Raw genomic sequence first — 15,037 nt, forward strand, 5'->3', positions numbered from 1 at the left:
CTAGGATACATTCGTAAATAAATTGAGCATCATGGGTAAAACGAACTAAAGTTGCCTCATCTTTTTCGTCAATAAGTGACACAATTACAGCAACACAAAACTGAACTCCACCGTACAAAGTTCAATGCTCACAAGGAACCTCATTCAACACACACGGTTCATTTCCCATTCATGCAAAGCACGAAAGTGTAAAACTTGGGAACATACTTGAGACTAAAGATTACATTCAATCTCATTCAAGGCACGAATGTGAATGAAACGGGATGAAATAACTGAAATTATGCCTGCCCTCGAACTGTGATGATGGACTACCCGACTCGCCAATAATATTGGGTTCTGGTGCACTGAAATACAAGAGCTGCTGGATTTGTGTGTTTTCTTACCCCCTCACTATAGTTTTTCAAATGTTTAAACAACTGCACTTATATTCAAGGTTTGTTTTTCTTCATGTATTTTACTGGTTTACATTTCTCTCAGCAGCCTGTTGAATGATTCTTCTGCTTTCAAAATAAAATTAAAACAGGATGAATGCCCACACCTGAAAATACAATATATGCAATATTATGCATCATAGTGATGCAACCTCCTTTCATACTGCATGTCAATTGACATCCTTACTTAAATGCACACCTTCTCAAGATTGCGCTTGACTGGCTTGGCAGGCACTCAGCTACAGCTGTTCTCTCAATACAATGTGTTCGTGTTGTAAAATATAGTTCCGGTCTGCCACAACATTGTGTGTTAGCAGGGACTGTCTGCGGCGCGCTGGTGTGTCCCGGGCTTTAGAGCAGAGAGAGAGACAGGTCAAAGGTAAATATAAAAGTCAGAAACGGATATTGCCTTCCCTTTAAGTAGAGTGTCAGGGACAGCTTCCCTCGCTTACGGCCATACTAGCCTGAATACGCCCGATCTCGTCCGATCTTGGAAGCTAAGCAGGCTCTGGCCTGGTCAGTACTTGGATGGGAGACCGCCTGGGAATACCAGGTGCTGTAAGCTTTTGCACCTTTTACACACCAGAGGGCGACAAATCACGAGTTTTAACTTTGGATACACACAATTTCATCATTATTTCAGATTTTACTTCCCCAAATACACACACATACAATAGATGTTGTTCTCCAACGAAAACGGTCCTAAGTAACTAGGATACATTCGTAAATAAATTGAGCATCATGGGTAAAACGAACTAAAGTTGCCTCATCTTTTTCGTCAATAAGTGACACAATTACAGCAACACAAAACTGAACTCCACCGTACAAAGTTCAATGCTCACAAGGAACCTCATTCAACACACACGGTTCATTTCCCATTCATGCAAAGCACGAAAGTGTAAAACTTGGGAACATACTTGAGACTAAAGATTACATTCAATCTCATTCAAGGCACGAATGTGAATGAAACGGGATGAAATAACTGAAATTATGCCTGCCCTCGAACTGTGATGATGGACTACCCGACTCGCCAATAATATTGGGTTCTGGTGCACTGAAATACAAGAGCTGCTGGATTTGTGTGTTTTCTTACCCCCTCACTATAGTTTTTCAAATGTTTAAACAACTGCACTTATATTCAAGGTTTGTTTTTCTTCATGTATTTTACTGGTTTACATTTCTCTCAGCAGCCTGTTGAATGATTCTTCTGCTTTCAAAATAAAATTAAAACAGGATGAATGCCCACACCTGAAAATACAATATATGCAATATTATGCATCATAGTGATGCAACCTCCTTTCATACTGCATGTCAATTGACATCCTTACTTAAATGCACACCTTCTCAAGATTGCGCTTGACTGGCTTGGCAGGCACTCAGCTACAGCTGTTCTCTCAATACAATGTGTTCGTGTTGTAAAATATAGTTCCGGTCTGCCACAACATTGTGTGTTAGCAGGGACTGTCTGCGGCGCGCTGGTGTGTCCCGGGCTTTAGAGCAGAGAGAGAGACAGGTCAAAGGTAAATATAAAAGTCAGAAACGGATATTGCCTTCCCTTTAAGTAGAGTGTCAGGGACAGCTTCCCTCGCTTACGGCCATACTAGCCTGAATACGCCCGATCTCGTCCGATCTCGGAAGCTAAGCAGGCTCGGGCCTGGTCAGTACTTGGATGGGAGACCGCCTGGGAATACCAGGTGCTGTAAGCTTTTGCACCTTTTACACACCAGAGGGCGACAAATCACGAGTTTTAACTTTGGATACACACAATTTCATCATTATTTCAGATTTTACTTCCCCAAATACACACACATACAATAGATGTTGTTCTCCAACGAAAACGGTCCTAAGTAACTAGGATACATTCGTAAATAAATTGAGCATCATGGGTAAAACGAACTAAAGTTGCCTCATCTTTTTCGTCAATAAGTGACACAATTACAGCAACACAAAACTGAACTCCACCGTACAAAGTTCAATGCTCACAAGGAACCTCATTCAACACACACGGTTCATTTCCCATTCATGCAAAGCACGAAAGTGTAAAACTTGGGAACATACTTGAGACTAAAGATTACATTCAATCTCATTCAAGGCACGAATGTGAATGAAACGGGATGAAATAACTGAAATTATGCCTGCCCTCGAACTGTGATGATGGACTACCCGACTCGCCAATAATATTGGGTTCTGGTGCACTGAAATACAAGAGCTGCTGGATTTGTGTGTTTTCTTACCCCCTCACTATAGTTTTTCAAATGTTTAAACAACTGCACTTATATTCAAGGTTTGTTTTTCTTCATGTATTTTACTGGTTTACATTTCTCTCAGCAGCCTGTTGAATGATTCTTCTGCTTTCAAAATAAAATTAAAACAGGATGAATGCCCACACCTGAAAATACAATATATGCAATATTATGCATCATAGTGATGCAACCTCCTTTCATACTGCATGTCAATTGACATCCTTACTTAAATGCACACCTTCTCAAGATTGCGCTTGACTGGCTTGGCAGGCACTCAGCTACAGCTGTTCTCTCAATACAATGTGTTCGTGTTGTAAAATATAGTTCCGGTCTGCCACAACATTGTGTGTTAGCAGGGACTGTCTGCGGCGCGCTGGTGTGTCCCGGGCTTTAGAGCAGAGAGAGAGACAGGTCAAAGGTAAATATAAAAGTCAGAAACGGATATTGCCTTCCCTTTAAGTAGAGTGTCAGGGACAGCATCCCTTGCTTACGGCCATACTAGCCTGAATACGCCCGATCTCGTCCGATCTCGGAAGCTAAGCAGGCTCGGGCCTGGTCAGTACTTGGATGGGAGACCGCCTGGGAATACCAGGTGCTGTAAGCTTTTGCACCTTTTACACACCAGAGGGCGACAAATCACGAGTTTTAACTTTGGATACACACAATTTCATCATTATTTCAGATTTTACTTCCCCAAATACACACACATACAATAGATGTTGTTCTCCAACGAAAACGGTCCTAAGTAACTAGGATACATTCGTAAATAAATTGAGCATCATGGGTAAAACGAACTAAAGTTGCCTCATCTTTTTCGTCAATAAGTGACACAATTACAGCAACACAAAACTGAACTCCACCGTACAAAGTTCAATGCTCACAAGGAACCTCATTCAACACACACGGTTCATTTCCCATTCATGCAAAGCACGAAAGTGTAAAACTTGGGAACATACTTGAGACTAAAGATTACATTCAATCTCATTCAAGGCACGAATGTGAATGAAACGGGATGAAATAACTGAAATTATGCCTGCCCTCGAACTGTGATGATGGACTACCCGACTCGCCAATAATATTGGGTTCTGGTGCACTGAAATACAAGAGCTGCTGGATTTGTGTGTTTTCTTACCCCCTCACTATAGTTTTTCAAATGTTTAAACAACTGCACTTATATTCAAGGTTTGTTTTTCTTCATGTATTTTACTGGTTTACATTTCTCTCAGCAGCCTGTTGAATGATTCTTCTGCTTTCAAAATAAAATTAAAACAGGATGAATGCCCACACCTGAAAATACAATATATGCAATATTATGCATCATAGTGATGCAACCTCCTTTCATACTGCATGTCAATTGACATCCTTACTTAAATGCACACCTTCTCAAGATTGCGCTTGACTGGCTTGGCAGGCACTCAGCTACAGCTGTTCTCTCAATACAATGTGTTCGTGTTGTAAAATATAGTTCCGGTCTGCCACAACATTGTGTGTTAGCAGGGACTGTCTGCGGCGCGCTGGTGTGTCCCGGGCTTTAGAGCAGAGAGAGAGACAGGTCAAAGGTAAATATAAAAGTCAGAAACGGATATTGCCTTCCCTTTAAGTAGAGTGTCAGGGACGGCTTCCCTCGCTTACGGCCATACTAGCCTGAATACGCCCGATCTCGTCCGATCTCGGAAGCTAAGCAGGCTCGGGCCTGGTCAGTACTTGGATGGGAGACCGCCTGGGAATACCAGGTGCTGTAAGCTTTTGCACCTTTTACACACCAGAGGGCGACAAATCACGAGTTTTAACTTTGGATACACACAATTTCATCATTATTTCAGATTTTACTTCCCCAAATACACACACATACAATAGATGTTGTTCTCCAACGAAAACGGTCCTAAGTAACTAGGATACATTCGTAAATAAATTGAGCATCATGGGTAAAACGAACTAAAGTTGCCTCATCTTTTTCGTCAATAAGTGACACAATTACAGCAACACAAAACTGAACTCCACCGTACAAAGTTCAATGCTCACAAGGAACCTCATTCAACACACACGGTTCATTTCCCATTCATGCAAAGCACGAAAGTGTAAAACTTGGGAACATACTTGAGACTAAAGATTACATTCAATCTCATTCAAGGCACGAATGTGAATGAAACGGGATGAAATAACTGAAATTATGCCTGCCCTCGAACTGTGATGATGGACTACCCGACTCGCCAATAATATTGGGTTCTGGTGCACTGAAATACAAGAGCTGCTGGATTTGTGTGTTTTCTTACCCCCTCACTATAGTTTTTCAAATGTTTAAACAACTGCACTTATATTCAAGGTTTGTTTTTCTTCATGTATTTTACTGGTTTACATTTCTCTCAGCAGCCTGTTGAATGATTCTTCTGCTTTCAAAATAAAATTAAAACAGGATGAATGCCCACACCTGAAAATACAATATATGCAATATTATGCATCATAGTGATGCAACCTCCTTTCATACTGCATGTCAATTGACATCCTTACTTAAATGCACACCTTCTCAAGATTGCGCTTGACTGGCTTGGCAGGCACTCAGCTACAGCTGTTCTCTCAATACAATGTGTTCGTGTTGTAAAATATAGTTCCGGTCTGCCACAACATTGTGTGTTAGCAGGGACTGTCTGCGGCGCGCTGGTGTGTCCCGGGCTTTAGAGCAGAGAGAGAGACAGGTCAAAGGTAAATATAAAAGTCAGAAACGGATATTGCCTTCCCTTTAAGTAGAGTGTCAGGGACAGCTTCCCTCGCTTACGGCCATACTAGCCTGAATACGCCCGATCTCGTCCGATCTCGGAAGCTAAGCAGGCTCGGGCCTGGTCAGTACTTGGATGGGAGACCGCCTGGGAATACCAGGTGCTGTAAGCTTTTGCACCTTTTACACACCAGAGGGCGACAAATCACGAGTTTTAACTTTGGATACACACAATTTCATCATTATTTCAGATTTTACTTCCCCAAATACACACACATACAATAGATGTTGTTCTCCAACGAAAACGGTCCTAAGTAACTAGGATACATTCGTAAATAAATTGAGCATCATGGGTAAAACGAACTAAAGTTGCCTCATCTTTTTCGTCAATAAGTGACACAATTACAGCAACACAAAACTGAACTCCACCGTACAAAGTTCAATGCTCACAAGGAACCTCATTCAACACACACGGTTCATTTCCCATTCATGCAAAGCACGAAAGTGTAAAACTTGGGAACATACTTGAGACTAAAGATTACATTCAATCTCATTCAAGGCACGAATGTGAATGAAACGGGATGAAATAACTGAAATTATGCCTGCCCTCGAACTGTGATGATGGACTACCCGACTCGCCAATAATATTGGGTTCTGGTGCACTGAAATACAAGAGCTGCTGGATTTGTGTGTTTTCTTACCCCCTCACTATAGTTTTTCAAATGTTTAAACAACTGCACTTATATTCAAGGTTTGTTTTTCTTCATGTATTTTACTGGTTTACATTTCTCTCAGCAGCCTGTTGAATGATTCTTCTGCTTTCAAAATAAAATTAAAACAGGATGAATGCCCACACCTGAAAATACAATATATGCAATATTATGCATCATAGTGATGCAACCTCCTTTCATACTGCATGTCAATTGACATCCTTACTTAAATGCACACCTTCTCAAGATTGCGCTTGACTGGCTTGGCAGGCACTCAGCTACAGCTGTTCTCTCAATACAATGTGTTCGTGTTGTAAAATATAGTTCCGGTCTGCCACAACATTGTGTGTTAGCAGGGACTGTCTGCGGCGCGCTGGTGTGTCCCGGGCTTTAGAGCAGAGAGAGAGACAGGTCAAAGGTAAATATAAAAGTCAGAAACGGATATTGCCTTCCCTTTAAGTAGAGTGTCAGGGACAGCTTCCCTCGCTTACGGCCATACTAGCCTGAATACGCCCGATCTCGTCCGATCTCGGAAGCTAAGCAGGCTCGGGCCTGGTCAGTACTTGGATGGGAGACCGCCTGGGAATACCAGGTGCTGTAAGCTTTTGCACCTTTTACACACAAGAGGGCGACAAATCACGAGTTTTAACTTTGGATACACACAATTTCATCATTATTTCAGATTTTACTTCCCCAAATACACACACATACAATAGATGTTGTTCTCCAACGAAAACGGTCCTAAGTAACTAGGATACATTCGTAAATAAATTGAGCATCATGGGTAAAACGAACTAAAGTTGCCTCATCTTTTTCGTCAATAAGTGACACAATTACAGCAACACAAAACTGAACTCCACCGTACAAAGTTCAATGCTCACAAGGAACCTCATTCAACACACACGGTTCATTTCCCATTCATGCAAAGCACGAAAGTGTAAAACTTGGGAACATACTTGAGACTAAAGATTACATTCAATCTCATTCAAGGCACGAATGTGAATGAAACGGGATGAAATAACTGAAATTATGCCTGCCCTCGAACTGTGATGATGGACTACCCGACTCGCCAATAATATTGGGTTCTGGTGCACTGAAATACAAGAGCTGCTGGATTTGTGTGTTTTCTTACCCCCTCACTATAGTTTTTCAAATGTTTAAACAACTGCACTTATATTCAAGGTTTGTTTTTCTTCATGTATTTTACTGGTTTACATTTCTCTCAGCAGCCTGTTGAATGATTCTTCTGCTTTCAAAATAAAATTAAAACAGGATGAATGCCCACACCTGAAAATACAATATATGCAATATTATGCATCATAGTGATGCAACCTCCTTTCATACTGCATGTCAATTGACATCCTTACTTAAATGCACACCTTCTCAAGATTGCGCTTGACTGGCTTGGCAGGCACTCAGCTACAGCTGTTCTCTCAATACAATGTGTTCGTGTTGTAAAATATAGTTCCGGTCTGCCACAACATTGTGTGTTAGCAGGGACTGTCTGCGGCGCGCTGGTGTGTCCCGGGCTTTAGAGCAGAGAGAGAGACAGGTCAAAGGTAAATATAAAAGTCAGAAACGGATATTGCCTTCCCTTTAAGTAGAGTGTCAGGGACAGCTTCCCTGGCTTACGGCCATACTAGCCTGAATACGCCCGATCTCGTCCGATCTCGGAAGCTAAGCAGGCTCGGGCCTGGTCAGTACTTGGATGGGAGACCGCCTGGGAATACCAGGTGCTGTAAGCTTCTGCACCTTTTACACACCAGAGGGCGACAAATCACGAGTTTTAACTTTGGATACACACAATTTCATCATTATTTCAGATTTTACTTCCCCAAATACACACACATACAATAGATGTTGTTCTCCAACGAAAACGGTCCTAAGTAACTAGGATACATTCGTAAATAAATTGAGCATCATGGGTAAAACGAACTAAAGTTGCCTCATCTTTTTCGTCAATAAGTGACACAATTACAGCAACACAAAACTGAACTCCACCGTACAAAGTTCAATGCTCACAAGGAACCTCATTCAACACACACGGTTCATTTCCCATTCATGCAAAGCACGAAAGTGTAAAACTTGGGAACATACTTGAGACTAAAGATTACATTCAATCTCATTCAAGGCACGAATGTGAATGAAACGGGATGAAATAACTGAAATTATGCCTGCCCTCGAACTGTGATGATGGACTACCCGACTCGCCAATAATATTGGGTTCTGGTGCACTGAAATACAAGAGCTGCTGGATTTGTGTGTTTTCTTACCCCCTCACTATAGTTTTTCAAATGTTTAAACAACTGCACTTATATTCAAGGTTTGTTTTTCTTCATGTATTTTACTGGTTTACATTTCTCTCAGCAGCCTGTTGAATGATTCTTCTGCTTTCAAAATAAAATTAAAACAGGATGAATGCCCACACCTGAAAATACAATATATGCAATATTATGCATCATAGTGATGCAACCTCCTTTCATACTGCATGTCAATTGACATCCTTACTTAAATGCACACCTTCTCAAGATTGCGCTTGACTGGCTTGGCAGGCACTCAGCTACAGCTGTTCTCTCAATACAATGTGTTCGTGTTGTAAAATATAGTTCCGGTCTGCCACAACATTGTGTGTTAGCAGGGACTGTCTGCGGCGCGCTGGTGTGTCCCGGGCTTTAGAGCAGAGAGAGAGACAGGTCAAAGGTAAATATAAAAGTCAGAAACGGATATTGCCTTCCCTTTAAGTAGAGTGTCAGGGACAGCTTCCCTCGCTTACGGCCATACTAGCCTGAATACGCCCCATCTCGTCTGATCTCGGAAGCTAAGCAGGCTCGGGCCTGGTCAGTACTTGGATGGGAGACCGCCTGGGAATACCAGGTGCTGTAAGCTTTTGCACCTTTTACACACCAGAGGGCGACAAATCACGAGTTTTAACTTTGGATACACACAATTTCATCATTATTTCAGATTTTACTTCCCCAAATACACACACATACAATAGATGTTGTTCTCCAACGAAAACGGTCCTAAGTAACTAGGATACATTCGTAAATAAATTGAGCATCATGGGTAAAACGAACTAAAGTTGCCTCATCTTTTTCGTCAATAAGTGACACAATTACAGCAACACAAAACTGAACTCCACCGTACAAAGTTCAATGCCCACAAGGAACCTCATTCAACACACACGGTTCATTTCCCATTCATGCAAAGCACGAAAGTGTAAAACTTGGGAACATACTTGAGACTAAAGATTACATTCAATCTCATTCAAGGCACGAATGTGAATGAAACGGGATGAAATAACTGAAATTATGCCTGCCCTCGAACTGTGATGATGGACTACCCGACTCGCCAATAATATTGGGTTCTGGTGCACTGAAATACAAGAGCTGCTGGATTTGTGTGTTTTCTTACCCCCTCACTATAGTTTTTCAAATGTTTAAACAACTGCACTTATATTCAAGGTTTGTTTTTCTTCATGTATTTTACTGGTTTACATTTCTCTCAGCAGCCTGTTGAATGATTCTTCTGCTTTCAAAATAAAATTAAAACAGGATGAATGCCCACACCTGAAAATACAATATATGCAATATTATGCATCATAGTGATGCAACCTCCTTTCATACTGCATGTCAATTGACATCCTTACTTAAATGCACACCTTCTCAAGATTGCGCTTGACTGGCTTGGCAGGCACTCAGCTACAGCTGTTCTCTCAATACAATGTGTTCGTGTTGTAAAATATAGTTCCGGTCTGCCACAACATTGTGTGTTAGCAGGGACTGTCTGCGGCGCGCTGGTGTGTCCCGGGCTTTAGAGCAGAGAGAGAGACAGGTCAAAGGTAAATATAAAAGTCAGAAACGGATATTGCCTTCCCTTTAAGTAGAGTGTCAGGGACAGCTTCCCTCGCTTACGGCCATACTAGCCTGAATACGCCCGATCTCGTCCGATCTCGGAAGCTAAGCAGGCTCGGGCCTGGTCAGTACTTGGATGGGAGACCGCCTGGGAATACCAGGTGCTGTAAGCTTTTGCACCTTTTACACACAAGAGGGCGACAAATCACGAGTTTTAACTTTGGATACACACAATTTCATCATTATTTCAGATTTTACTTCCCCAAATACACACACATACAATAGATGTTGTTCTCCAACGAAAACGGTCCTAAGTAACTAGGATACATTCGTAAATAAATTGAGCATCATGGGTAAAACGAACTAAAGTTGCCTCATCTTTTTCGTCAATAAGTGACACAATTACAGCAACACAAAACTGAACTCCACCGTACAAAGTTCAATGCTCACAAGGAACCTCATTCAACACACACGGTTCATTTCCCATTCATGCAAAGCACGAAAGTGTAAAACTTGGGAACATACTTGAGACTAAAGATTACATTCAATCTCATTCAAGGCACGAATGTGAATGAAACGGGATGAAATAACTGAAATTATGCCTGCCCTCGAACTGTGATGATGGACTACCCGACTCGCCAATAATATTGGGTTCTGGTGCACTGAAATACAAGAGCTGCTGGATTTGTGTGTTTTCTTACCCCCTCACTATAGTTTTTCAAATGTTTAAACAACTGCACTTATATTCAAGGTTTGTTTTTCTTCATGTATTTTACTGGTTTACATTTCTCTCAGCAGCCTGTTGAATGATTCTTCTGCTTTCAAAATAAAATTAAAACAGGATGAATGCCCACACCTGAAAATACAATATATGCAATATTATGCATCATAGTGATGCAACCTCCTTTCATACTGCATGTCAATTGACATCCTTACTTAAATGCACACCTTCTCAAGATTGCGCTTGACTGGCTTGGCAGGCACTCAGCTACAGCTGTTCTCTCAATACAATGTGTTCGTGTTGTAAAATATAGTTCCGGTCTGCCACAACATTGTGTGTTAGCAGGGACTGTCTGCGGCGCGCTGGTGTGTCCCGGGCTTTAGAGCAGAGAGAGAGACAGGTCAAAGGTAAATATAAAAGTCAGAAACGGATATTGCCTTCCCTTTAAGTAGAGTGTCAGGGACAGCTTCCCTGGCTTACGGCCATACTAGCCTGAATACGCCCGATCTCGTCCGATCTCGGAAGCTAAGCAGGCTCGGGCCTGGTCAGTACTTGGATGGGAGACCGCCTGGGAATACCAGGTGCTGTAAGCTTTTGCACCTTTTACACACCAGAGGGCGACAAATCACGAGTTTTAACTTTGGATACACACAATTTCATCATTATTTCAGATTTTACTTCCCCAAATACACACACATACAATAGATGTTGTTCTCCAACGAAAACGGTCCTAAGTAACTAGGATACATTCGTAAATAAATTGAGCATCATGGGTAAAACGAACTAAAGTTGCCTCATCTTTTTCGTCAATAAGTGACACAATTACAGCAACACAAAACTGAACTCCACCGTACAAAGTTCAATGCTCACAAGGAACCTCATTCAACACACACGGTTCATTTCCCATTCATGCAAAGCACGAAAGTGTAAAACTTGGGAACATACTTGAGACTAAAGATTACATTCAATCTCATTCAAGGCACGAATGTGAATGAAACGGGATGAAATAACTGAAATTATGCCTGCCCTCGAACTGTGATGATGGACTACCCGACTCGCCAATAATATTGGGTTCTGGTGCACTGAAATACAAGAGCTGCTGGATTTGTGTGTTTTCTTACCCCCTCACTATAGTTTTTCAAATGTTTAAACAACTGCACTTATATTCAAGGTTTGTTTTTCTTCATGTATTTTACTGGTTTACATTTCTCTCAGCAGCCTGTTGAATGATTCTTCTGCTTTCAAAATAAAATTAAAACAGGATGAATGCCCACACCTGAAAATACAATATATGCAATATTATGCATCATAGTGATGCAACCTCCTTTCATACTGCATGTCAATTGACATCCTTACTTAAATGCACACCTTCTCAAGATTGCGCTTGACTGGCTTGGCAGGCACTCAGCTACAGCTGTTCTCTCAATACAATGTGTTCGTGTTGTAAAATATAGTTCCGGTCTGCCTCAACATTGTGTGTTAGCAGGGACTGTCTGCGGCGCGCTGGTGTGTCCCGGGCTTTAGAGCAGAGAGAGAGACAGGTCAAAGGTAAATATAAAAGTCAGAAACGGATATTGCCTTCCCTTTAAGTAGAGTGTCAGGGACAGCTTCCCTCGCTTACGGCCATACTAGCCTGAATACGCCCGATCTCGTCCGATCTCGGAAGCTAAGCAGGCTCGGGCCTGGTCAGTACTTGGATGGGAGACTGCCTGGGAATACCAGGTGCTGTAAGCTTTTGCACCTTTTACACACCAGAGGGCGACAAATCACGAGTTTTAACTTTGGATACACACAATTTCATCATTATTTCAGATTTTACTTCCCCAAATACACACACATACAATAGATGTTGTTCTCCAACGAAAACGGTCCTAAGTAACTAGGATACATTCGTAAATAAATTGAGCATCATGGGTAAAACGAACTAAAGTTGCCTCATCTTTTTCGTCAATAAGTGACACAATTACAGCAACACAAAACTGAACTCCACCGTACAAAGTTCAATGCTCACAAGGAACCTCATTCAACACACACGGTTCATTTCCCATTCATGCAAAGCACGAAAGTGTAAAACTTGGGAACATACTTGAGACTAAAGATTACATTCAATCTCATTCAAGGCACGAATGTGAATGAAACGGGATGAAATAACTGAAATTATGCCTGCCCTCGAACTGTGATGATGGACTACCCGACTCGCCAATAATATTGGGTTCTGGTGCACTGAAATACAAGAGCTGCTGGATTTGTGTGTTTTCTTACCCCCTCACTATAGTTTTTCAAATGTTTAAACAACTGCACTTATATTCAAGGTTTGTTTTTCTTCATGTATTTTACTGGTTTACATTTCTCTCAGCAGCCTGTTGAATGATTCTTCTGCTTTCAAAATAAAATTAAAACAGGATGAATGCCCACACCTGAAAATACAATATATGCAATATTATGCATCATAGTGATGCAACCTCCTTTCATACTGCATGTCAATTGACATCCTTACTTAAATGCACACCTTCTCAAGATTGCGCTTGACTGGCTTGGCAGGCACTCAGCTACAGCTGTTCTCTCAATACAATGTGTTCGTGTTGTAAAATATAGTTCCGGTCTGCCACAACATTGTGTGTTAGCAGGGACTGTCTGCGGCGCGCTGGTGTGTCCCGGGCTTTAGAGCAGAGAGAGAGACAGGTCAAAGGTAAATATAAAAGTCAGAAACGGATATTGCCTTCCCTTTAAGTAGAGTGTCAGGGACAGCTTCCCTCGCTTACGGCCATACTAGCCTGAATACGCCCGATCTCGTCCGATCTCGGAAGCTAAGCAGGCTCGGGCCTGGTCAGTACTTGGATGGGAGACCGCCTGGGAATACCAGGTGCTGTAAGCTTTTGCACCTTTTACACACAAGAGGGCGACAAATCACGAGTTTTAACTTTGGATACACACAATTTCATCATTATTTCAGATTTTACTTCCCCAAATACACACACATACAATAGATGTTGTTCTCCAACGAAAACGGTCCTAAGTAACTAGGATACATTCGTAAATAAATTGAGCATCATGGGTAAAACGAACTAAAGTTGCCTCATCTTTTTCGTCAATAAGTGACACAATTACAGCAACACAAAACTGAACTCCACCGTACAAAGTTCAATGCTCACAAGGAACCTCATTCAACACACACGGTTCATTTCCCATTCATGCAAAGCACGAAAGTGTAAAACTTGGGAACATACTTGAGACTAAAGATTACATTCAATCTCATTCAAGGCACGAATGTGAATGAAACGGGATGAAATAACTGAAATTATGCCTGCCCTCGAACTGTGATGATGGACTACCCGACTCGCCAATAATATTGGGTTCTGGTGCACTGAAATACAAGAGCTGCTGGATTTGTGTGTTTTCTTACCCCCTCACTATAGTTTTTCAAATGTTTAAACAACTGCACTTATATTCAAGGTTTGTTTTTCTTCATGTATTTTACTGGTTTACATTTCTCTCAGCAGCCTGTTGAATGATTCTTCTGCTTTCAAAATAAAATTAAAACAGGATGAATGCCCACACCTGAAAATACAATATATGCAATATTATGCATCATAGTGATGCAACCTCCTTTCATACTGCATGTCAATTGACATCCTTACTTAAATGCACACCTTCTCAAGATTGCGCTTGACTGGCTTGGCAGGCACTCAGCTACAGCTGTTCTCTCAATACAATGTGTTCGTGTTGTAAAATATAGTTCCGGTCTGCCACAACATTGTGTGTTAGCAGGGACTGTCTGCGGCGCGCTGGTGTGTCCCGGGCTTTAGAGCAGAGAGAGAGACAGGTCAAAGGTAAATATAAAAGTCAGAAACGGATATTGCCTTCCCTTTAAGTAGAGTGTCAGGGACAGCTTCCCTCGCTTACGGCCATACTAGCCTGAATACGCCCGATCTCGTCCGATCTCGGAAGCTAAGCAGGCTCGGGCCTGGTCAGTACTTGGATGGGAGACCGCCTGGGAATACCAGGTGCTGTAAGCTTTTGCACCTTTTACACACCAGAGGGCGACAAATCACGAGTTTTAACTTTGGATACACACAATTTCATCATTATTTCAGATTTTACTTCCCCAAATACACACACATACAATAGATGTTGTTCTCCAACGAAAACGGTCCTAAGTAACTAGGATACATTCGTAAATAAATTGAGCATCATGGGTAAAACGAACTAAAGTTGCCTCATCTTTTTCGTCAATAAGTGACACAATTACAGCAACACAAAACTGAACTCCACCGTACAAAGTTCAATGCTCACAAGGAACCTCATTCAACACACACGGTTCATTTCCCATTCATGCAAAGCACGAAAGTGTAAAACTTGGGAACA

The 15,037-nt window shown here is 41.6% G+C and overlaps 13 non-coding genes across 13 annotated transcripts; all 13 read left to right on the forward strand.

Moving 5' to 3' along the window:
- The first annotated feature begins 877 nt into the window (after window positions 1-877).
- LOC136756939 (5S ribosomal RNA) lies at window positions 878-996 on the forward strand. The gene has a single exon (XR_010818990.1). It is a non-coding gene; the product is annotated as a 5S ribosomal RNA (ribosomal RNA).
- Window positions 997-2,018: 1,022 nt separating this feature from the next.
- LOC136755762 (5S ribosomal RNA) lies at window positions 2,019-2,137 on the forward strand. Its single transcript, XR_010817875.1, has one exon. It is a non-coding gene; the product is annotated as a 5S ribosomal RNA (ribosomal RNA).
- A 1,022-nt stretch (window positions 2,138-3,159) lies between these two features.
- LOC136755763 (5S ribosomal RNA) lies at window positions 3,160-3,278 on the forward strand. Its single transcript, XR_010817876.1, has one exon. It is a non-coding gene; the product is annotated as a 5S ribosomal RNA (ribosomal RNA).
- A 1,022-nt stretch (window positions 3,279-4,300) lies between these two features.
- On the forward strand, window positions 4,301-4,419 carry LOC136755764 (5S ribosomal RNA). The gene has a single exon (XR_010817877.1). It is a non-coding gene; the product is annotated as a 5S ribosomal RNA (ribosomal RNA).
- Window positions 4,420-5,441: 1,022 nt separating this feature from the next.
- Window positions 5,442-5,560, forward strand: LOC136755765 (5S ribosomal RNA). Its single transcript, XR_010817878.1, has one exon. It is a non-coding gene; the product is annotated as a 5S ribosomal RNA (ribosomal RNA).
- Window positions 5,561-6,582: 1,022 nt separating this feature from the next.
- On the forward strand, window positions 6,583-6,701 carry LOC136755766 (5S ribosomal RNA). The gene has a single exon (XR_010817879.1). It is a non-coding gene; the product is annotated as a 5S ribosomal RNA (ribosomal RNA).
- Window positions 6,702-7,723: 1,022 nt separating this feature from the next.
- Window positions 7,724-7,842, forward strand: LOC136755767 (5S ribosomal RNA). Its single transcript, XR_010817880.1, has one exon. It is a non-coding gene; the product is annotated as a 5S ribosomal RNA (ribosomal RNA).
- Window positions 7,843-8,864: 1,022 nt separating this feature from the next.
- LOC136757192 (5S ribosomal RNA) lies at window positions 8,865-8,983 on the forward strand. The gene has a single exon (XR_010819232.1). It is a non-coding gene; the product is annotated as a 5S ribosomal RNA (ribosomal RNA).
- Window positions 8,984-10,005: 1,022 nt separating this feature from the next.
- On the forward strand, window positions 10,006-10,124 carry LOC136755769 (5S ribosomal RNA). Its single transcript, XR_010817882.1, has one exon. It is a non-coding gene; the product is annotated as a 5S ribosomal RNA (ribosomal RNA).
- Window positions 10,125-11,146: 1,022 nt separating this feature from the next.
- On the forward strand, window positions 11,147-11,265 carry LOC136755770 (5S ribosomal RNA). The gene has a single exon (XR_010817883.1). It is a non-coding gene; the product is annotated as a 5S ribosomal RNA (ribosomal RNA).
- A 1,022-nt stretch (window positions 11,266-12,287) lies between these two features.
- Window positions 12,288-12,406, forward strand: LOC136756448 (5S ribosomal RNA). The gene has a single exon (XR_010818532.1). It is a non-coding gene; the product is annotated as a 5S ribosomal RNA (ribosomal RNA).
- A 1,022-nt stretch (window positions 12,407-13,428) lies between these two features.
- Window positions 13,429-13,547, forward strand: LOC136755771 (5S ribosomal RNA). Its single transcript, XR_010817884.1, has one exon. It is a non-coding gene; the product is annotated as a 5S ribosomal RNA (ribosomal RNA).
- A 1,022-nt stretch (window positions 13,548-14,569) lies between these two features.
- Window positions 14,570-14,688, forward strand: LOC136755772 (5S ribosomal RNA). The gene has a single exon (XR_010817885.1). It is a non-coding gene; the product is annotated as a 5S ribosomal RNA (ribosomal RNA).
- Window positions 14,689-15,037: the final 349 nt, after the last annotated feature.

This window comes from Amia ocellicauda, chromosome 8 (genome assembly GCF_036373705.1).
Source record: "Amia ocellicauda isolate fAmiCal2 chromosome 8, fAmiCal2.hap1, whole genome shotgun sequence".
NCBI classification, from domain to species: Eukaryota; Metazoa; Chordata; class Actinopteri; order Amiiformes; family Amiidae; genus Amia; species Amia ocellicauda.